General features: G+C 32.7%; 1 protein-coding gene across 1 annotated transcript in view; it reads left to right on the top strand.

The window, feature by feature from the left end:
- Window positions 1-23816, top strand: part of LOC149565585 (coatomer subunit alpha-1-like) — an 81219-nt gene that overhangs the window by 29187 nt on the left and 28216 nt on the right. The gene's annotated exons all lie outside the window — the stretch shown is intronic.

The following is a 23816-nucleotide window of genomic DNA, read 5'->3' as shown; positions in this document are numbered from 1 at the left end:
GTGCAATGAGGTTTCTGGTGTTGAGAGTTTGACATGTATTGATGGTGATCTACATGTTGGTGCTGATATGGAGTCTTTTGTTGTTGATGCGGGGTTTGTTGCTATGGTTGTCAATCCACTAGTTGCTGATGTGAATGAGGGTTTGTTGATGAAGAATTATGTTCAGTTTGTTTCTCGGAGTGAGCACGCTGATTGGATGGTTGAGATGCTGGTGTTTGATAGAGTGATGCAGATGTGGAAGATTTGTATGGTGGTTTTCTTGTCTCTGTTGAGGTGGAAGCCTTTGGTGAAGATGAAGATGGTTGTAGATTTTTTTTTTGGCGTCCAAGTGTGGGACACACTTTTCTATCTACCAGGGGAGTCTGATGCAGGAGCATCTTGCATTGGAAAATTATTGGAAAAAAAAAAAATTTGAAAAAGAAAAAAAAAAGGCAAAAAAAAACAAAAAAAAAAAAGTTGTCATTACATTAATCGAGGTGTGTAGGTGGCATCTTAGAAGCTCGTGGAAAGTTTCTTAAATCTTGCATTTAATATTTGTTGTGATCCATAAAGGAAATGTAATTTTCTAATTGGGCCACATCGTGGTGCTTAGTTGTAATTCTAGAAGGTTATGGAAGTTTTAGAAGGTTGTGGATATTGTGTAGGAGGAATTCTAGAAGGTTGTGGATAAGTCATGCATAGGGTGGTAAGTGCCTATTTAAGCAAAGCATATGAGAATTTCTAATCAAGCTCAAGGAGAAGCTCGAGAAGAAGGTGAAAAATTAAGGAGTAGCTTGAGGAGTAGAAGCTCAAGGGGAAGCTTGAGGAGTAGAAGTTCAAGGAGAAGCTTGAGAAGGAGAAACTTGAGTAGTAGAAGCTTGGAAAGCTTGAAAGTTGTGAGAGAGGAGGAAGTGAAGAGTGAGTTTTCTTGAGTTTGTGGACAGAGCGTCGAATGTGAGGCAGTTTACAGTAGGATTGTGATGGAGTTGTGAGTGTGGACAGAGCGTCGAATGTGAGGCAATTTACACTTGGATCTTGGATTAAGTTTGTGAGAAGAGCTAGTGACTGCGGTTTAGAAACAAGGAGGTTGCTTGGTGGCTTGCGAGCACAAGTTGAGATCTCAGAGGTTTCTACCAGAGTGTGGATCTGGACTAGCTTGGGTTTGGATTGGATCTTGAGAGATCTTGAAAAAATGTTATTGTAATTGCTATTGAATTTTCAGGTATAATAAAATTGTCTTCATATTGTTGCATTATTGGTTGTGAGTTGGTAAGGGTGGTGTGGCCCTTTGTCAGTGGTATCAAAGCATATCTACATTACATTTTATTACTCTATCTTCATCTCTATTTATATCTTCCTCTCCCCTATCCATATCCCTCTTCTTTATGATCTCCATCTCCATATCTTCTCTATCTCCTTAGTATCTATCTCTCTCTACTGTCTATCATTATATCTCCCTATCTCTGCCCCCCGCCCCTCCCCCACCTCTCTCCACATCCCTCTTTCTCTACCTATCTCCCTCCGTTTCTCTCTCCCCATCTTTGTCTCACTATATCTCATCTCTCCTTCTATATATATATCCTCCTCTATTTTCTAATGTCCCTCTATTTATCCATGTTATCTCTATCAATCTATCTCACTTTCTCACTATCTCTTTATATATCTTCCTATCTATCTCTCCCTCTCTTTGTATCCCTTTCTATCTCTCTATCAGTTTTTATTCCATTGTCTCACTCTATATTCATCTAATAAAATTTATCTCTCTCTCTCTCTCTAGATCTTGATTGATATTTTCTATATAATATTAATTAACTCAATATCAAGACATTTGTATAAAAGAAGTAAAATGTTAATGAATAGTATGATTTAAAACATACCACATTTCTTATAAATACTATTAATATCACAAATAGAAACTAAAAAGTGGATGCTTGTCTACAAGGGGAAACAACACAAAAATGAAAAGTGAGAAAGCGGTGAAACTAAAAAATGTAATGATTTTAAAGAGGAATCCATTTGGCTTATAAAAGACATTATCCAAGTTTGTGATAATTTTTTGGCTCAATGAATAAATAAAATATTGAAATAAGAGTACTACACAATTAATTAAATGGTAATTATATACTTATATAAATAAATTTGTACCAAATAATTTAATGAGACATTTCCTTGGGTATCTCTAACTTTATTGATGTATGCAACAAGTTGGATGATGAAATTTTCCTCCCTATCCTTCTCGTACTATGGTTATCTAGCAACCTAGTAAATTGTAGGAATTAATTCAAAAAGAATTAAAAAAAGATATTACTCCTCTTTAAGACAATCAAACTCTACTAATTTGATCAAATGACATTTTTATGAATGTCAAATTTTCTTTTCATGATAACAACATAAATTTATCTCAAAGAAAATAGTTTATTAAGCTTAAAGCTTCTAAGATTATTTATTTTGAATAAAAAGGATATTCATAATTAATAACTCTTCTCTTAAAATAAAGTTTAATTATTATTTAAATTACAAGAACATTCAAATTAGTCTTAAAATCTTAGCAAATACATTCCAAACAATGCAATAAATGTTCTTGAGTAATCCAGTTCCCCTCAAAAGTATCAAAAAAAAAAAGGGAAAGAAACATATTTTGATTGAACGAGAGGAAGCCCATCCAGCCACCGGTTAGTGGCCATCACCATTCTTGATCGGGTCAACAAATATGGGCACCTTGATCTCCCCACCTTCTGTCAATGACATCTTCAATGTGGAGTGCAAAAGTGCTTTTTATTTGTCTCGTCCATGTAAACAAGTCAGTTACAATGAACGGTGAGGATTGCTACAATGGTAGTCATTTTCATTTCTAACTATTTCAACCATTGATGGACATATTTAGCTCAGATTCTTTCATATGGAAATGCCTACAGTGTAACAAGCACATGTCGTTAAATTTAAGTAACTATTTAGACCTAAATATGTAAGTTTAAATCATGGTGCTTATAGAAAATCTTTAATAGTGTGCGTGAGATCTTATTCATGTAAGCACAGGGAACTAATGAGCTTATTTATATGATGAATTGAACTACATTTAATAATTACCAATATTTGGTAAGTCATTAACTAATATAGTGGCAAATATCTAGCATTGTCCTAGTTAAGCGCATTTAGGTTGGAGTAGTACTAGGATGGGTGATCTCCGAGAAGTCTCGGTGCTTCACCCCTATGTGCATCACTTAGATCCAATGAGTGCTAAGTGTTCCATTTATTCTCATGAGAGATGGATTCATGTTGAATCACTACTAATGAAACATGGGTCAATGAGTTTGACTCAAAAATCACATAGTTAAATCCTGATAGCAATATCACAATTGTAGTAGTTGTTATTGAACCATAATGTCTTTTTATGATATCAATTACCAATAAAAACATCTTTGAATAAGCTTAGAAGAGCAATGTTAAATGTAGTAATCAATAATGTATAGATATGTATATAATTGTCAATCATTAAATGATTAAACTAGTAATGTAGTGACCATTTTCCTTATGGTGTAAACTATAATAACCCTATAACCTAGGTTACATTGATTGCAAAACAAGAGCATTTTGTTGATAGTGAAATATTAATTTTGTTGACTATATATTTGGTTAATATCTAAATAACTTTATTATTACTTATCATATATTATATTTTTTACTTAATTTCTTTTAAAGATGGATAAATGTTTTGATCTAGAGTTATGAATAAGTGGGGCTACAAATGGGAGACTTTGTCTCATCCCCAACAAACCTTGATGGTAAGAATAACAACAAAACACCTTAACAATCACAATATGTCACTATTGTCTTCTACTTAAATTGACTTATCATAATGGTTATTGATTATTTTCTAATTTTTATGACTATTTTGTTATTGATGACATTTTGAATTTTTGTTAAAGATAGATTTGAAATTCAAAAAAAAAATGTCACAAATATTCCATAAGATTTGTAGTTAATCTATTTTATAATTATTAGAGATGCCTTACTTTTTATTGATTTTGTATATGTTAAATTAGCTTCGAATTGGAATTTATGAACTCTTATTTTTAGTTTTCCCTTTTATTACAATGACACTAGCTAACCTATGTGGTTTATGTTGGTAGTCCTATGGTGTACTGTATGAATATCCTCTATTATTTCCTATGATGAAAATTTGTAGAACACTCAAATGAGTATGTTGTGGAGGATGTATGAATATTCTATTTGTGCTAATGACATGATTGAATTGTGCTTACTCTTATGAAATGTTTGACATATATTATTACAAATATTTGATATTGTGATTACAAGAATTTTTAGGAATTGTAGGCAAGATGAGAACTATAAAATTAGAACAAAAAAAATCTAGTAAGCATTTATTTATTGAGAAAGTTGAAATATTAAGAGTATGGTGTGTATATAGGAATTTGTATACCATTACAACTATTTGTCAATCAAGCAATTTTCCATGTAAGAAAGAAAGAAGGTATAACAACCAAATTTTTTTAATCCCTATATCTACCATCTCATTTAATATATAAATCAGCAAGTTTACATATTCACATACATGAGTATAATAGTTTTAATAGATTAATTGATTTCCAGGTTTTGCCTTAACTAACAAATGAAATTGAGAAATCATTATCTAACAAATGCTTTTATGAACTATCATCATAACTGACCAATACATAATGTGTTTTTTTTTGTTTTTTGTTTTTGTTTTGTGTGTGTGTGTGTGTGTGTGTGTGTGTGTGTGTGTGTGTGTGTGTGTGTGTGTGTGTGTGTGTGTGTGAGAGAGAGAGAGAGAGAGAGAGAGAGAGAGAGCACTTCATACCTGATACAATTTAAAAATACTTTATAACTCTAAAATAAAATAAATGTAACAACCGCATAAATAATTATGTAACTAACCAAACATGAATAAACATGAAAGGAGGAAAGATACCCACTAACTATAATGACTTAGAAGCATTATCAGAGGCTTAACCTATCAAAAACTGACCATATGTATCTCCTCTCACTTTGAGAATGGTCTTACCCTACACGGGATCAAGTACAAGAACACCAACTTGAGCATCCTACTGTTAGAGTGTCAACTATATAGTTGGTTAGACTCTGGAGTCTTTCCCATCAACCCATCCATCTGATTGAAAGATATCCCAACCTCTAGTGATCATAGAAACACATTTTCCACTAACCTACCTTAGCCATGGATTTACATGGGTACTTTTTACTCGATCACTTACCGCTTGACTTGACAAATAAGACTATACCCTACTTCTCACCACAAGCTAACTTAGTTTACCATTTAAGTTTTCTTTTAATTCATGTAATGATTGATCTATTAATAATTTTTATTTCTTGACTTGTATATATTTTTCACAATCATTTGATATCAGCCCACACCTTACATCTCAACCATACTTGGTCATCCTCGATGATTCATAGGTGAGGTTACATCCTTAAATATTGAATACTTTTGTTTACCATAGTCATAAGTTCTCTCCCCAACCTTGGACTTGTGTGGATATTAAAGAGTCTCATGGCATAAAATAATTGGATCATTTACACACTATAAAGGTGCCCCAGTTTATCATAGAGGCATATTACTTTAACCATTGTATAAGAGCTCAATGTTTGGGTCTTTTTGAATTTATTGAAGTTTTGAAAGACAATATAAATAAGAAATAGGTAAATACACTCTTATCTAGACCAACTACATGCACATTAAATTGGTCAGTTATGATCCTAAATTCAAGTAGACTAGAAGGCTTAAGAACTTTTAGAAATCATATATTTATAGGCCTAATTCGATAGACATGGTTCAAAATATATTTAAATCCTTATTCAAAACTAGTTCAATCTTAGAGCTGCATAATCATAAAAATGTAATGGAAAAAGTATAGAAAGATGTATGACCCAACAAAGTGTAAATACACAAATGTGGGATAGATTTCTAGAGTTTGGCTTGGATCGGCTCCTCAAATGTATATACTTAAATCCTTCCTACTATTATATTTCATTAGGAGTGAAGAAGAGGAATGTCATGTCATTTAGAATGACTTTCTGTCCTTTTTCTTCAAGACATTATCATTTTTAAAATTATAATATTCCAAAGGGATTTATGCACAACATGATTTTTAAGATTACACATTAGTTACATTCTTGATTTGTAAGTTCAAAGAGTTGAAAAGAATAAAGCATCATCAAATTTTTAAATAATAATGCATTGATAAAAGATGGAATAATATTTTACGCCTTATATTTTAATATAATGGTACTTATTATATTTACATATATTTGTATATATAACATACACATATACATATATCATGTAATATTTTAAATAAACATATTTGATGTATATGTTGTATTTTAATAATACATACACGCACATCATATTTGAATATATAGCTACATACTTATACATGTGTGTACATGTATAAATGTATGTAAGTATCATGGGTACCATTGTACTAGAAGGATTGAGATTGACCCATTCTTAAAGGTAACAATTATTCTTAATTCATTTAGATGCTCAAATGAATACTTTAATATATCTTATTAAATGCGTAGACCAAGTTATCTCATGGTGGATGTTTGGTATACCTTTTCTTTTCTAGCTCATTTTATCATGGCCACAATGGTTAGGATTCATAACTTTTAGCTCAATGGTAGGTTGGTGCCCTTATGCCCAATTCCCTTTCTATCAATGTTGTTAGATAACTAAGAGGGTGGGTGAATTAGTTATAAGCCGTTATCTACAAGTCCTTAAAATACTTTTTAGAAACTTAACAACTTCATCTTCCCAATCACAAGTTTGATAAAAATAAATTAACCTTGACAATATTATCAAATCAATCTTTAAAGTAAAATTATTAACTTCATAAATAAATAGTAAACATGGAAATAACATGCAACAAAATCAACATTCATAGATTGTGATACAAGTACTTTTAACATGGACACCTTGTTAAGAGAAAAGCCACATAGGAACTGACAATGCAAATTTTTTTCTTTTCTGAAGTGAGATCTATTAGTAGCTAACCTTTTTTAATGATTATATATACATTTTTTTGGATTGTTAATAGTAATTGTATTAATTGTTATATATATCTACCAAAGATCACCTAGACCTTATCACTCCTTAATATGAGTGGCCTTCTCTAAAGGACTTACTAACATTTAACTCAATGTCACCATATAAATGGCTTTACAAATAAGACTATTAAGCCTTCTTGGTTAAGATATTTTCTACTACAATGATTAGAGAGTAATAGTGAAATGATCTATTTGAAATATCTACTACCTTTGCTTGATCAGGTCTTAATTTTGGTCATTCTTTGTCCTTTATTCATCCTTTTCAACTTCCTTCTAGCTGGTTCACTTACATACATGCATCAACTTTGTACTTCACTTACTAGATCTCACAATGCTAGTCTACTAAGTTTCACCTTCTATCTTATTTTTCATAAATAATTTGATTAGCCACAATGAACAATTTTTTCATACCTTAAATATACAACTTATTTCTACTTCACCAAATTATCCTTTTTTTCTTGCTTAATCAAAATCGTCTGATCCTCAACTAGCTTAGATTCATTGAATCTAGACACTCAAGAATCACACTTTTACCTTGAACTTTGTGCTTCCTTTAAAATCATTAAATATCCTTCATCATAATTTCTCTAATTTTTATCAATCGTAGATCTTGTAACTAACTCTACCCTTATCTTCAAAATTTATCGATCAATCCATATTTTCATCAAATGTCAGCCTCAAATGAATTCTTCTAGAAATAATTCTTCTTTCCCTTACTTGGTAAATATTTCATCCACTTAGTCAATACTGAGCTTGGTTAACATTGTTCTTTCTTGGTTACTGCTCATCCTTATTCACATTACATATGTTCGGTGACAACTAGTCCTTCATCCATCAACCTCACTAACTAGCTTGGTGCAACTTAATGTTTCTTTGTCTCCTCATTTTATAACCTCATAAATTTTTTATGCATGAGCTCAATACTTAATCACATCATATAAAACAATCAAATCAACATTATACTATCAAATTCTAACTCATCAAGTGCCCATTTAAATCCATACACTTTTTTCATCACTATACTTTCTTTGAATCCTCTTCATCAATCAAATGATATGTCACTCTATTGAATTATCATAATGTCTTACCAATGCAGGCTTGATATCAATAACAATATAAAAACTTGTATGACTTGTTGACAAGAATTGTCTCCAATTTCTTCAACATCATTAGTTTCGGCTAACAAATACTTTCCACCTTTGTTGTGCTCTTGCAAGAAGAAATTTAATATGGTAGTAGCCTATTTCCAAATTATTTAATGCAATAAAAATTACCATAATAAATAACTATGATAACTAACCATTTCTAATTTATACAACATTAGAATGATTAGCCAATATTTCCAACTCACATGAAACCATAAGAAATAACCAATTTAACTAGTCATCTCCTATTTGTGTGAAGTCCTAATGGCTGTATAAAATATTTAAAGGTAAATTAAAAAAGTAATGTAACATACCCCCACTATGTTTAATCATCCCTAATGAATATTAAAATTAAATACACAAGGAATGTCCATAATGAAATGAATATATATCTTACAATCTTAAATAGCATCATGTCACAATGTTTCAAATTATAAAGTAATAATAGCCAACTATAATTTCTGTTTTTGGAAAAAGATAGGTAAATGTATGGAAAATCTCATCATAATCTTCCTAGGTAGCACTCTCAATAGCATATTGGTCCCAATGGATCTTGCACTAAGTAAGGTCTCAATTTTGTATGTAGAGCTTATGCACCTCAAGTATTTTGAGTGGCTCTAATTCTACCACCCCTAGGTCTCATAGCTACAAGAAATTTCAATAACAATATGATCATTATTGGCTATTTTTTAAGATAGGATAAATAAAACACATTATGCATTTGCGAAAGGGCTTGGAGATGGGGCAATTTTTTAGGACATATAATTTATTAATTCCAATACATCAAAGGATCCAACATATCTTGTAGATAACTTGGAATTTTACCAAAATTTGTAGTACTTTCTTGGGGTTTTACCTTTAGGAGAACCTTTTTTCCCACCTTAAACTCCTCATGTGTCCTTTTAGCATTTGTGTAACTCTTTTAGCATCTCAAGAGAAACAATGATTTGATCTTCAAATCTATTTTAACTTGCAAATGCCATACACATATGCATATATAGAGCCTCAAATGGTACCACCTTAATAGTAGACTAATATGAGCTATTATAAGAAAATTAAACCAAGGGAAGACACATCTCATAAGGGTATTGTTGATCCATATAGTACACCCTTAGAAGGTCTTCTACTACCTAGTTTATCCTTTCTATTTGGCTGCTAGTTTCTAGATGATAGGCTAGATTGATGCTTATTTTTGTCCCCTATGTTGAAAATAAGGTTTTCCAAAACCTAGATGTCATTCTACCATCTCTGTCATATATAATCTTCTCTAGAACCCCATGAAGTCTAAATATATCTTTTACAAACCTATAAGAAATTTTTGATACCCCCATTAGTTAAATTTCGTAGGATGAAATCGGTTACTCTAGCTAATTGATAACTACTATGAGGATAGTGCTATGCTTGTTTATGGTCATAGGTAATCATTGGGTAAAATCCATGCTGATTATCTACCATTGTCATTTTATAAATTTTTTTAGGTAAAGTAACCCAACTGGGTACATATGTTTATCTATGACCTTTTGACATTCAAGACAACCTAATGTTGATCTCAGACTGGTTTTGACTAATGAGTGTCTACACACTTAAACCATTTACTTGGTTCATGTCGAACAAGTAGTACATGTTAAGCACAACATGTATATAATAGTGCATGTCGAGTTCAAAGTGAGTGCTAAGTCACTCATGTACCGAGTCACTCAAGCGTCAAGTAGATAGCTTATGTTGAGTGATTCGGTAGTTGAGTAAGAAGAGCATGTTGATTGATACATATGTTAAGTCACAATATAAAGACTAGTATATGCTAAGCATCAGAGACTTCAGATGCCAAGTAAGATAGTTTTTTCATTGTTGTTTGTAATGGCACAAACAACTAGGTAAACCATTTTTTAGCTAACTTAAAGATTCAATTACAATACTTTGGAGATAAGGACAAATCTTAAGTTGGATTCCCAATGCGTCACGTGCAAAAAATTAGGTAAAGGAAAGGATTAAGCAAAAAAATAGATGGATATATCACACCTATTGATTCATACCTAAACCTAAGTCACCTAAGTCTTCTTAAGGAGGACATGTTAGTTTGTGGTGACTAATCAAAGAAGTACTAAAAAAAAATTGGGCCCTATTTTATCAAGATTCTGGGCTAATATGTAATTATTACTCATAATCCTCAAGTGGCAAAAAGACCTATATAAAAGGGCTAAGGCTTATGGTTTGTTTCATAAGGTGATGCAAAAATTGGTTCTTGTGGCAGTATTGAGCTGTAAGGGATTACGGATTGTAATCAAGTTGTAATCACTAGATCATAAAAATATTGGACTTGTTGTTTGGTGGATGTAGCTCAAGGTTTGGGTGAACCATGTTAAATCTTGGTGCATTATGTTCTTTTATGTGTGATCTATTGTTTTCTGATATTATTTATATTTGCATGTAATTGTTATTTTTGTCTGTGGTTTAATCCTAACAATTGGTATCGGAGCGAGGTTATTTTTTAGTTATCCTCTATAGGAAAGTCTCATGATTGAGTGGGAGTTTCATGGTTGAGTGGAAGCCATGGAAGATGAGGTTAAGCTAAGGGTTGACAAGTTTATTGGGTGGAACTTTCAGTTGTGAAAGATGTAAATGGAGGAATATCTTTATCAAAAGGATTTATGGAAGCAATTGGAAGGAAAAACCAAGAATTAGGGATCTATGTCAAATAATGACTAGGATCTTTTAGATAGAAAGGCACTTGGAAGCATTTGATTATGATTGGCACCATTAGTGGCATTTAATATTGCAAAAGAAAAGATGAAAAAATAGTTGATGTAAAGCCTGAAGAAATTGTATGAAAAGCCCTCCACTTCAAACAAGGTATTTCTCATGAAACATTTATTTAATATGAAAATGACAGAAGATAGATCTATTGCAGATCATTTATATGAGTTTAATACTATTACTGCTCAGTTATCTTCTATGGGTATTAATTTTGATGAAGAAATTAGGGCTCTCTTGATTTTGTGTTCTTTGCCTGAAAGCTAGAATGGCATGGTAATGGTTGTGAGCAATTTTGTTTCTAGATCTAGTACCCTAAAGTATGATGATGTGATCACTATTTTTTTGAGTGAGGAAACTCATAGGAAAACCTTAGGTGGATCTACATCAGGAAGTGCTTTGAATGCACAAAGCAGAGGTAGAATGACTAAGAGAGAAAATAATTCTAGAAATTATGAGAAATCAGGAGGAAAGTCAATGGGGAGGAGGTCTCAATCGAGAGGACCAAATGACTGCTAGTACTATGGTAAAATAGGGCATAAAAAGAAAAATTGTTGGACTCAAAAGAAAAATGAAGGAGATAAACTAGATGGAGACAATGAGGCAAATGTGGTAGGTAATAAATTTGAAGAGGATGCTTTGATTCTATCTTTAGAAAGTGTTGAAGATTTATGGGTTTTAGATTCTAGTGCTTCATTTCATGCTACACCTCATAGAGGTTAGTTCATTGATTATGTCCAAGGGGATTTTGGACTTGTTTATTTGGGGGATAATGAACCCTAATAGATTGTTAGAAAGGGAAAAAGTTAAGATTAAGTTTTAGAATGGGAATCATTGGCTACTACATGAGGTAAGACATGTTCCAAGGCTGAGTAGGAATTTAATTTCAGTAAGGCAACTCGGTGATAAGGGTTGTGTAGTCACTTTTAATGATAAAAATTGGAAGATTTCAAAAGGTTACCTTGTAATAGAAAAAGGTGTGAAAGTAGGCACCTTATATCTTTTTATAGGTCATATTTTTCCGTCTACTTTAATTGTTTTAGAGAAAAAATGAATGTTCAGGAACAATTGCTTCAGTTGAATAGGGAGAACAAATAGCTACTGTAAATTATGATACAATGCTTTGGCACAACAGACTTGGGCACATGAGTGAGAAAGGTATGAAAGTACTTCATTTAAAGAAAGTCTTACTAGGTCTAAAATGTGTTAATATGGATTTATTTAAAAGTTTTGTGTATGGAAAACAAAAAAGAGTGAGTTTTGTGAAGACTAAGAAGGAAAATAAAAAGGAGAAATTAGAGCTTGTGCATATCGATGTATGGGGACTGGCTCAAGTATCTTCCCTTGGTGGCTCTCATTAATGTGTTACATTTATTGATGATGCAACTAGAAAGGTATGGGTTTATTTTCTTAGACATACATCTGATGTATTTCAAACTTTTAAGAAATGGAAATGCTTGGTTGAAAATGAGACTAGTAAGAAATTAAAATATCTCAGATTTGATAATGGTGGAGAGTATTATAGTCATGAATTTGAAGATTATTGCTCCATTAATGGTATTTATAGACAAAAAACTATTCCAAGGACTCCATAGAAAAATGGAATGGCTAAACACATGAACAGGACTATAATGGAGTGTGCAAGAAGCATGAGGTTGCATGTTGGGTTGCCCTTGCACATGTGGGTGGAGGTTGTCAAAACTGTTGTATATTTGATTAATAGAGGTTCCTCTACTCCTTTAGATTATGGTATTCCAGAGGAAGCATGTACTAGTAAGAAGGTGAGTTATTATTTTCTCAAAACCTTTGGTTGTAAAGAATTTACTCATATAGATTTTGAAAATAGAACCAAGCTAGAAGCTAAGTCATAAAATATGTATTTGTTGGATATGGAATTAATAAATTTGGTTATAGGCTTTAGGATTTTCAAAATTGTAAAATTGTAAGAAGTAGGGATGTCATATTCAATGAGAAAGTGTTGTACAAAGATCTATTGTAGCAACATAAGAAGAAAGAAGATGATTATGTAGTGTTGGATGATACTCCAAAAGATGATGTTTTAGTAATTCCTCATGATGTGCACCAACTGCAACAACAAATAGCACACACAATAGTGAATTTTAGATGGTCAACAAGGATGAGTAGACCTCCAAAAATATTTTCTCTCTCTTTGTATTCTATTTTACTAATAGATGCCGGTGAATCTAAATGTTATGATGAAGTTATGCAGGTGGATACTAAGATTCAGTGGGAGTCTGCAATGAAAGAAGAAATGAACTCTTTGCTGAAAAATAAGACATGGGATATGCAAGTTGCTTGCAGGTAAAAGGGTTTTATAGAATAAGTGGGTTTACAGGTTGAAAGAAGAGGAAGGAGGTAATAAAAGATTTAAAGCCAAGAACTAGTTGTAAAAGGATTTGCATAGAAAAAAGGTATTTATTTTGATCATATATTTTCTCCTGTTGTTAAAATGACTTTTATCCATATTGTTTTAAGTATTGTGGCTACTAAAGACTTGCATTTGGAGCAACTCGATGTTAAAGCTTGTAGATGGGTCTAATATGGATCATATTAGGGGGCTGAAATACCTATTAGCACATGCATTTTCTATGAAGGATTTGGGGGTAGAAAAACAAATCTTTGGTATGAAGATTTGCAGAGATAGGAAGAATAGAAAATGGATGCTATCTCAAGTTTATTATGTTGAGAAGTTATTGCAACATTTCTATATATGGACAATGCTAAAGTTGTTAGCACACCTTTACCTGGTCATTTGAAGTTGACTGAGTAGTGAAGATTTGTAGGTGTCATCCCCACCCCAATTTTACCTTCTCATTGGAAGGTTTTTGGGTAATCATATCTGGTGTCATATATGTGTGTATGTTTACTCATTTTTATGATTTAAAAGTACATGCTTTACATGGTATTTCAGTTTACTTAGTGAATGTATGAGATGGACATTTGAAGTTGACTGAGTAGTGAAGATTTTTAGGTTTCATCCCCACCCCAATTTTACCTTCTCATTGGAAGGTTTCTAGGTAATCATATCTGGTGTCATATATGTGTGTATGTTTACTCATTTTCATGATTTAAAAGTACATGCTTTACATGGTATTTCAGTTCACTTAGTAAATGTATGAGATGGACATGTTCCTAAGAATTGTATTAGGACACACTTCAAAAGTGACTACTAAAGGTGGTTGAGTCAAACCACATGTTCTAGTTGTTTGAAGATTGGTCACATTAGTCAATATTGTCCAACAAGGTCAAAGGCACCAAGTTGTGAATCTGATAAAGGCAAAGGCAAGGCAAATGTTGAAAATGTCAAAAATGAAATAAACAAGATATGGAAGAAAAAGGGTGATTGCAACACATCAAATGGGGAAGGAATCACTTCACCCAATGGATCAGGTGATCACACCTCATCAAACTAAGCAATCAAGAGGTACGTGGGACTATTATTTAAAGGTTATATCATACATCAGTTCCAAAGGATTTAGTACTATATAGATTACATAAGCATGAACAAAGATGCAAGATGTTATTAGGAATCTTTAAATTTTTCATGTTATTGTTAAGCATGAGAAGTTTCTTGTGACTACTGAGTGAAATATTAGAGGATGCCTAGCTAACAGACTGGCTAGTTGATGTCGAGCTCATAATGGTTGCCAAATGAATGAAAGACTAGTGGATGCCAAGTGAGCCTAAAATTGGTCGATGCCAAGCTTACAGTTGTATAAGAACTTAGCATTGATTGTAGTACTCCAAAAGGGTATTTGATTGATTTCAACTCATTTTACATCATTTCAAAATCAAGAAAGAGAAAAAAGAGAAAAAGGCGATCAAAATTTTTATTTCAAAGTGATTGCAAAAGATTTGAGCAACAATTCAACACCATTTCATTAGATCTTGTAAGGTATTTATCAAGTACTGAATTATGTTGTTTATATTTTTGGAAACCCTAGTTTCGCATAATGGAATCTAGTTCAAAGGATGTACAAGGAAAGAAAGTTTTGAATTTTCAACTGGTTAGTAATGAGGTTAAACAACTGATATTCAAGGCCATAACTAATAATGCTTATAAATAAGACCCCTTTGGTGCATTATCCATGATACTATTGAATTTTTTAATGTTTCAAGATGTTAGGAAATATTACAATTGTAAAATTGGAAGTATTGGTGACATGGAGATCAGGCAAGCATATGATAGACTTTGTAAGAATGGTGTGTTAAGGGAAGAATACAAAATTTTAGAAAAGAAAGGGTTAACTTGTGCCTTAGATTTCCTGAATGTGTTTAAAAATTAATGGATTAGGATTGTATTAAGCAGAATTCATGATAGTTCACTTTAGTTAGATAATGGACCTATCAAAATTACCAAAAGGATAATCCATAGGGTAATAGGGTATCCAACCCTAGATCAGCCTAAGACTTTGAGGAGTGATTCAAAAGAGCTTATTGAGAAGAATACATGAGTTGTGTGTAATAAGAGAGGAATAAAAATTGACACCATTATAGATCCATTGATAGACTTAGCAATTAGGGTAATTGCACATAAGTTTTACCAATCTAGTAGATTGAATAGTGTGCCTTGTATTGTAGTAGATGTTGGTTATTAGATTGTCAAGAAAGATCACACATATGATCTTGTAGAGCTACAACTACAATAGTTGATTGAGAACCTAGGAGCAATAAGAAATAGTAAGAGTGTTCAATGTAAATTTGGTTCTATTTTGATATCTATTTTCTTTTGTGTCCAAAACACTTTTCCTACATTTGGCATAGTTGAATAGAAAAAAAATAGGTCGGTGGTAGTAAAAATTGGTGAGTTCATTGAATAATTGGGTGAAAACTTTGAATCTATAATGACCAACTACTTTGAGGACTTTAAGCAGCCTATGAAGAAAAGATTGAGAATTTCAGTATCTTTAGTGGAAAAACATTATGATGATGTTTTCTTCCTAGTGGATGCTGACTATACTTTTGTTCAAGCAACAAATCCAAGGGTAAGATGGTTGAGACCATTAGGTTATGAAATAAATGTAGATGAAGCTTCTATAACAATAACTTATTTACTTGCAGAAGACACTGATAAAAATGCAAAAGCATTTGGAAATGATGAGATGGACAAGTATAATATTACTATGGAACTAAAAACTACTTCTTTATAAAGAAGAAGGAGAAATTGGTGAAGAAGTTGAAAGAAAAATTTGGTGAAGGTGCAAAATAGGAAGAAGATGTAGAGGAAGAGGATGAGGAGGAAGAAGGCACCCAAAACCAAGCACCACTTGCAATAACACAAGGAATGGGTGAAGATCAAAAAGAGGAAGAGACAAAAGTTGTTGAAGGTGCCAAGGAGGAAGAAGCCAAGGAAGCACCTAATCCTACTGATCAAAAGAAGGGAAAGGCTAAGGCTCAATCAATGGCAAAAACCAAGAAGACTACTAAATCAAGTCAGCCCAAACCTACTACACCTACTACAAGGGCTAGTGCATGTGTCATTGCACTAAAGGCAAAAGAGAAGACCAATCATATAGAGTAGAGAGGAGAAGTATAGAAAAGACCAAGGAGGAAATACATTGCACAAGCTACATCTGATGAAGAAAGAATAGAATCAGATGATAATAGCCAATTCAAAGTGGTGAGTCAAAACCCATTATCTGATTTAGAAATCCTATGTGAAAATGTTAAGAATAGTGCAAATTTAACATGATTTTCTCATATTTATTTTGATAACCTTGGTAAACTTGATAAGAATCAAGTGGAGGAAGCTATCTATGCCATGATGGAAAATTTTAAGAAAGTCCCACTAAAGATTGCTAATTCTATGCCTTAAAGATTATATGAGAGAGTGGAGTAGAAATAGCATTATTTTTTAAACCTGAAAAGGCAAATAAGGGAGACATCACTTGCACAAGTCATGCTTGAACTCAGTAAGACAAAAATTGCTAAGGCTATGAAGAAATATGCTACCAAATTTGTTCCAAAATATAGAGCCTTCAACATACTTCTAAACAATATTGAAGATGTTGTGAAAAAGTTCACATAGATGTGGAAGATAACATATGGGTTTGCTATAGTAAAAGAAGGAGAACAAGAACCCATTGAGGTAAAAGATGATGAAGAAGATGAAAAAATGAAGACATTGTTGAGGGAGATACATAAATGAAAGTAGATAACTAGGCAATAGCTAAAGCAGAGCAGCAAGAAGAACATAGTGTAAAAGATACACAACTGCCAGATGTCAGCCCTCAACAAAAAACAAGTGTAAATACTATAACAATAATAGTAAAGGATATTTATAATCTCACAGCTCAAAAAAAAAATCCCTTAACAAAGGAAGATATGAAAAAAGATACTTGATCAATCTACACTACAGGAAAAATGTGTGATAATCCTATATTGGTGAGTGTGGATGAATTGTAGTATAAAACAATAACTGACACTACAAGAGAAGATATGAATACAAAAGAACCACCTACCATCACCCCTCAAGTCACCAATGTATAACCTTTGGATAAAGTCCCTGGAGCCATATCAAAAAAAGTTGATATAGTTGAAGCAGATATAGTGGAAACTCAAGCCACTACTGAAGAATAGAGTCAAATAGGTCAAATAGTTTCATCTGCACCTTCAACACAAGTATAAGGTGTAAGTTAAGGCATTGTGGAAGTTAAGGACAAGCTTGAAGAGACCAAGTTGACACCAAACATGAAGGAGCAAGAAGCCATTGAAGCACTAGTAACTTTACTAGAATCTAGCACTCCTAATCACACTCTTTAGAAGCCAAGCACAGATGCAACACCATTGAAAATCTCAGTGCCGAGTCCAACTTCATCAAAGGTTGAAGAAGTAATACAATATGGAGATGTAAGCTTGGATGAAGAAATTCTGTTACCAAATTATGATTATGACACAATGATAATTGAGAAGATGGACATACTCCAAAGCCCTGGCTATAAAGAAGCATTAGGAACTACTCAGAAGGGAGCATAGGTAGAAGCAAGAATTGTTGGATATCAAAGACATATTTTTAGATGCATTTAATTTTCCTACTCCATATGACACAAAGCCACCCATTTAACAACTAAAAACTATAGTGGAAAAGGTAAGTGATGCAAACCTTGACACAAATGCAAAACTATTAGAATGGTCAGAAAAGAAATTTCAAAGCAAAGTGAATGAGAAAATATTAGGTGACAACACTTACACAAGTTGCATTAGAAACTACAGTAGAGAGTGTGAAGAAGGTACTTGAGAATATTTTCTCACTGTACACTAAACTATGCAATTCAATACTCTTCACACAAGAGATAAGAAGTCACGTTTTGAGTTTGGAAAGTCAAATTGATGCATTAGGTGCAAAATTACCTATGACACCAACTCAAAGTGAGAAGCACTTCAAAACTTTACTACAAACCTAGAGTCAGTTAGTTGCATTATCAACAAGTGAAGCCAATATAAGGGAAAAACTGATCAGCATCCAAACAACATTGACCCCCCACATGGAGATTTTGCACAAGGAGTTAGGCTACGTAGAAACTCTTATGAAGAAAGACCCAAATCTTTTTACACTAGATGACCTAGTCCACCTTGCTACCGAGCTGGCTATCCCAATCAAGTCTTTGGATGTAGAATGTGAAAATTGGGATGTATCTCTCAAAAGTATCCTAGAGGTCCATAAATATTTCTTGGACAAACACACTATTAGTGTATATCCCATTTGACATAATTGTCAAAAGGGGGAGAAATAAAGAGGGCGATAATAAATAAATGAGAAAAGGGGAGAAATAAAGTAGTAAAGAAAAAGGGGAGAAAGAAAAATATATTAAAGAGTATCAGTGAGTATCAGTTGAGACACATTTACTCAGTAGGAGTACAAAATTTTGAGTACAAACATAACCAAACCTATCAACTCAGGGGGAGTTATCACATTTTGAGGGATAAGTTGTTATAAAATTTTGAAATTTTGAAGTTTTGTACATAAGATGAATAAGAGATATGTTATGCTCATAATAATAAGGATATTAATGTATGACCAAGTATTTTTGACACTCATGTCAAAGGGGGAGATTGTTGATCTCATATTGGTTTTGACTAATGAGTGTCTACACACTTAAGTCATTTACTTAGTTCATGCCAACCAAGTAGTACATGTTGAGCACAACATGTATATAATAGTGCATGTCGAGTTCATAGTGAGTGTCAAGTCACTCATGTACCAAGTCACTTAAGTGCCAAGTAGATAGTGTATGCCAAGTGATTTAGGAGCCGAGTAAGTAGAGCATGCCAAGTGATACAGATATTGAGTCACATTATAGAGACCAGTATATGCCAAGCATCGGAGACTTTAGATGCTAAGTAAGATAGTTTTGTCATAGTTTTTTGTAATGGCACAAACAACTATGTAACCATTTTTGAGCTAACTTAAAGATTGAATTATGATACTTTGGAGATAAGGACAAATCTTAAGTTGGATTCCCAATACATTACATGTAGCCAATCAGGTAAAGGGAAGGATTAAGTGGAAAAATGGATGAATCAAAATTACTGATCCATACCTAACCCTAAGTCACCTAAGTCTTCTCAAGGAGGAAAAACCCTAAACTATTGAAGAAGTATGGAAGGAGCAAAGAGAGAATTTTGCATGTGCAAACAGAGCATTCATGGTGACTAAGGAATTGTGAATTGAGATTGCATTACTAAATCAATTAAAGGAGAATAGAGAAAAGAAAAAGTATACAACAGTGAGGTATCTAATCAAGAAGGATCAAGAGTGCATTAGTATAGAGGTGATTTGTCATCAAGCAACAAAGTGCTAACTACAAGATCAATGCTAATTCATTCTAACAAGGTGAGACCTAATAGTCTTTCTAAGCCTTTAGCAGGGTAGACCTTTCATAGGGTAGATAATGTCTCATGATCAAAACATTGTAACCTTCATTGGATACACTTTATTACTATAGTAGTGAAGATTTGTGGGTGTCATCCCCACCCCAGTTTAACCTTCTTATTGGAAGGTTTTTGGGTAATCATATCCGGTGTTATCTATGTGTTTATGTTTACTCATTTTCATGATTTAGAAGTACATGCTTTACATGGTATTTCAACCCACTTAGTGAATGTATGAGATGGATGCATGGTGAATGCTTTTATGGGTCAAAGCTTAAACTATTGATTCACCCCCCCACCCCCCACCCCCCGCATAGGTTTACCTTTCCTATTGTAATTCCAACATCTATAATAAACTCAACAATTTCATGCTTCATGTCCTTCCAAAAATATAGTGGTTTCATAATGGCTAGCATTTTTTAAATTCTCGAGTGTCCTTAAAATGGGGCAATATGGATTTCCCTCAAAATTATTTTCTATATTTCAAAATCCTTAGGTATGTACTTCATTCCCTTATATCTCAAGAGACCATCTATTTCCATTCAATAACCTTTGTATTTGATGTCATGAGGTTCCCTTTGAAGGTTTTGACAAACTTAATTATAGAAATAACCTCTTGGTAGACTTTGAAGGACTTTCTCTATAAGCCCATTACTTATTGTTATTATAGAAGAGATATGCCTTCACCCACTCAAGGTGTTACTTACTCAATTTTCTTTCCCCTTGATATAGTTGATCTCAAAATCATAGTCCACTAATAATTCTAACCATAATCTTTGGTGAGTGTTATGATTTTGTTGAGTAAATATGTCCTTCAATATGTGATGATCTAATATGAGCTCAAATGGTTTTCCAATTAGATACCATATTTGCATCTATAGAGCATGCACAATGGATGCTAATTCTAAGTCATGTGGTGCATAATGCTTCTCATATTTCTATAACTTCCTAGATTCATAAGAAATGACTTGATCTTCTTTCATCAAGACACCCCCAATCCTTTTTCCAATGTATTAGTGATAGCCCCAATATAATTGTTAAAGTCTTCTATATTGAGTATTGGTGTAATAGCTAGTTTCTCTTTGAAATATTCAAACATCTCTTAGCATTTCTTTGACCAAACAAACTTTACACTTTTTTACATGGTAGTTATTGGGTATTCTTTTTGTAAGAATTCCCCAACCAATTTCCTATAGAAAACTAGTTAAACCCATGAAGCTTATGACCTCTAACATACTCCTTGACATTGTCCATTCCTTGATTGCCTTGATCTTTGTGGGATCTACTAAAATTCCTTTTTCTTATATAATACTCCCTAGATATTGATTGTTTTTTATAAAAAGAGCACTTTGAAAATTCCTCATAAAACTTGTGTTCACGCAACCTATATAGGACTATCTATAAGTGTTTTTTTAACTCCTCACACCAATAATAAACAAGAATATCATCAATGAATACTAAAAAAATCTTATCCAAACAATCTTGGAATATATTACTCATAAGATTCATAAATTTTGTTGGGATATTATTCAACTTAAAAGGTATATTTGTGAACTGATAATGTCCATAACATGTTCTAAAAGAAATATTATGAATGTCTTCCTCCTTAATCCAAAATTGGCGGTAACCCATTTTGATATCAATTTTAGAAAACATTGTGGCTCCTCTCATCTAATCAAATAAATCATCTATCTAGGGAAGTAGGTATCTAATATTAATTATGGTGACCTTACTTAGCATCCTATAGTTATTGCATAACCTCATGGTTCCATGCTTTTTCTTCACAAACTATACTAGGGCTCCCCAAGGAGAGATGCTAGGATGGATGATCTTTTTATATAGTATTTCCTTTAACTATACTTGTAACACCATCATTTTTGTAGTAGTCATTCTATATGGAGCTCTTGATATGTACTCTATTGCTAGTACCAAATCTATGGTAAAATCAAATACTATAGAAGCCGGTAAGCTAGCTAGTTCTTTTGGAAACATGTATTGATAGTTCCTAAGAGGGGTATTTTTCTGCGAACCATTCCTTCATCCCTTCCCTAATCTCACCATCCTCATGAATGTATTCATCTTGATATACTTTTTCCTAGATTTTCTTTAGATCCTCCATTAATACTAAAAATATTTCACACCCTTTTCTTCCACATCTCTTAATTTTCATTGTTAATGTTTGACATGTTTTCACTCCATGTAATATTCCTTGAATGATTACTAGATTTTCTAGGTCATTTATGCATTCTATTATTTTTTCTAGATAGTTCACTTTCACCTTGTTCTTGCATAACCAAATTATCCCAATGATAAAGTCATGGGACCCTAGAGGTGCTACATATAGATTAACCTTGGAAGAGAAGTTTGGAAAGTGTACCTCGGTCTTAAATCTTGCACTGGTCTACTCAAACCCTTGACTAGTTTGTATGTTCAATAATCCATGGATTTTTCATAAATCTAATTCTTTTTGGAAATCTACTTAATATTTTGGAGATATAAAACACTTTGTGGCTCTAGTGTCAATTAATATAGAAATGGGGTTTCCATATATATCTTACCCAGGGTTTCTATGAGGCCTAGTTTATGTTCTACTAGATAGTTGTTATGAATCCTCTATTGGAAGGTAGTTTGTTGTGGTGGAAAGGGAGAACACACTTACTAGTTATTTTTCCCCCTTATTAGGAAACTTGTTGGCATAATGGTCTCTACCAAAAATGAAACAATTTTTAGCTAGTCCTTTATTTTCTTTTTAATTATTAGCATTGTTGTTATGAGAGTTCTCTTTTTTGTTTCCCTTGAAGTTGTGTTCGCTAGTTAAAAAGATCTTAAAAATCCTCTTATGAGTTCCTAGTTTAGAAATATATATACTCTAATTGGTCTTCCTATTGTTATCATAGATGGGATCATCCTTCTTTACCTTTTTTTCTTGTCAGGTGTCCTTTTCAAAGGCCTCCTCCATGGTTCAGGGTGCTAGCACATCAAAAGCTCCCCCAATCTTGTTATTCAACTCCATGATAAATTTTCTAACCTTGAAGTTCATGGCTTACTAGTAGGCATGAGCATACTTCAAAATTTAGGTGAGCCTTTCCAAATATACCCATTTATGATTAGGTCCCCTTTCTTGATATTTTGAAAATCTAATACCTTTTGATCATAAAATGCTCGAGGTAACCATTGGTTTTTAAAGATGGTGAAAAAATTATCCCACATAATTTCAATGGTCTTAATGTTCAATTTTATTTTACTACCTTTCCACCATGTAGCACCTTCCCTAGTAAGCTTGTGTATTCTCCAAACAACCTTTGAGTATTTAGAGAAACTCCTAATGCTCAAGTACTTTTGCATTTCAGTCACCTACTCCTCAACGATATCCCAAGACTCAAATCCTAAAGAACTAAGCAGTTTGATCTTCTTAATATAAGAAGACAACTCAGTGGTTATTTTCTTTCTCTTTTCATTTTCCAATTATGTTAAAAGGGGTGTATTTTCTTGTTCTCTGTGAGTAGATTGTTCAAGCTCAACTTTAGGATGGGGTTAAGAATGAGTGCCTTCCTATTCTTCCCCTAGTTGGGTTACTAGTTCATTTAATCTCTTTTCTATTTTATCTATTCTACTTTCTATGTCAAGTAATACTTGGACCAACTAGTCCATGGAACCCTCAGAGTGAACCTCTTTGAATACGTAATTTTGAAACATGTTGTTGGGAATTTCACTATTTTCATTTTGTTTGATTTAAATTTCCTAAAATATATTCGATCTATTTGTCAATAATATATTTACATGCATATGTTTAGCATGTGAGAAAGAAAAGATATGATAATAATTTTTTTCTCAAGAAATGAATAACTACAAAATGTCATTAGTTCTCATTATTCTCATTGAATGAGATAGAATTTCTTTGTTGCAATTGCAACTATAAATTTATTTACAAAGTTCATTCCC

The sequence above is a fragment of the Cupressus sempervirens genome, chromosome 3, assembly GCF_028749045.1.
Source record: "Cupressus sempervirens isolate cs-2001-9-10 chromosome 3, ASM2874904v1, whole genome shotgun sequence".
Taxonomy (NCBI): Eukaryota; Viridiplantae; Streptophyta; class Pinopsida; order Cupressales; family Cupressaceae; genus Cupressus; species Cupressus sempervirens.
Note: the sequence above shows the minus strand (reverse complement) of the source record. Positions and strands in the feature narration are given on the sequence as shown.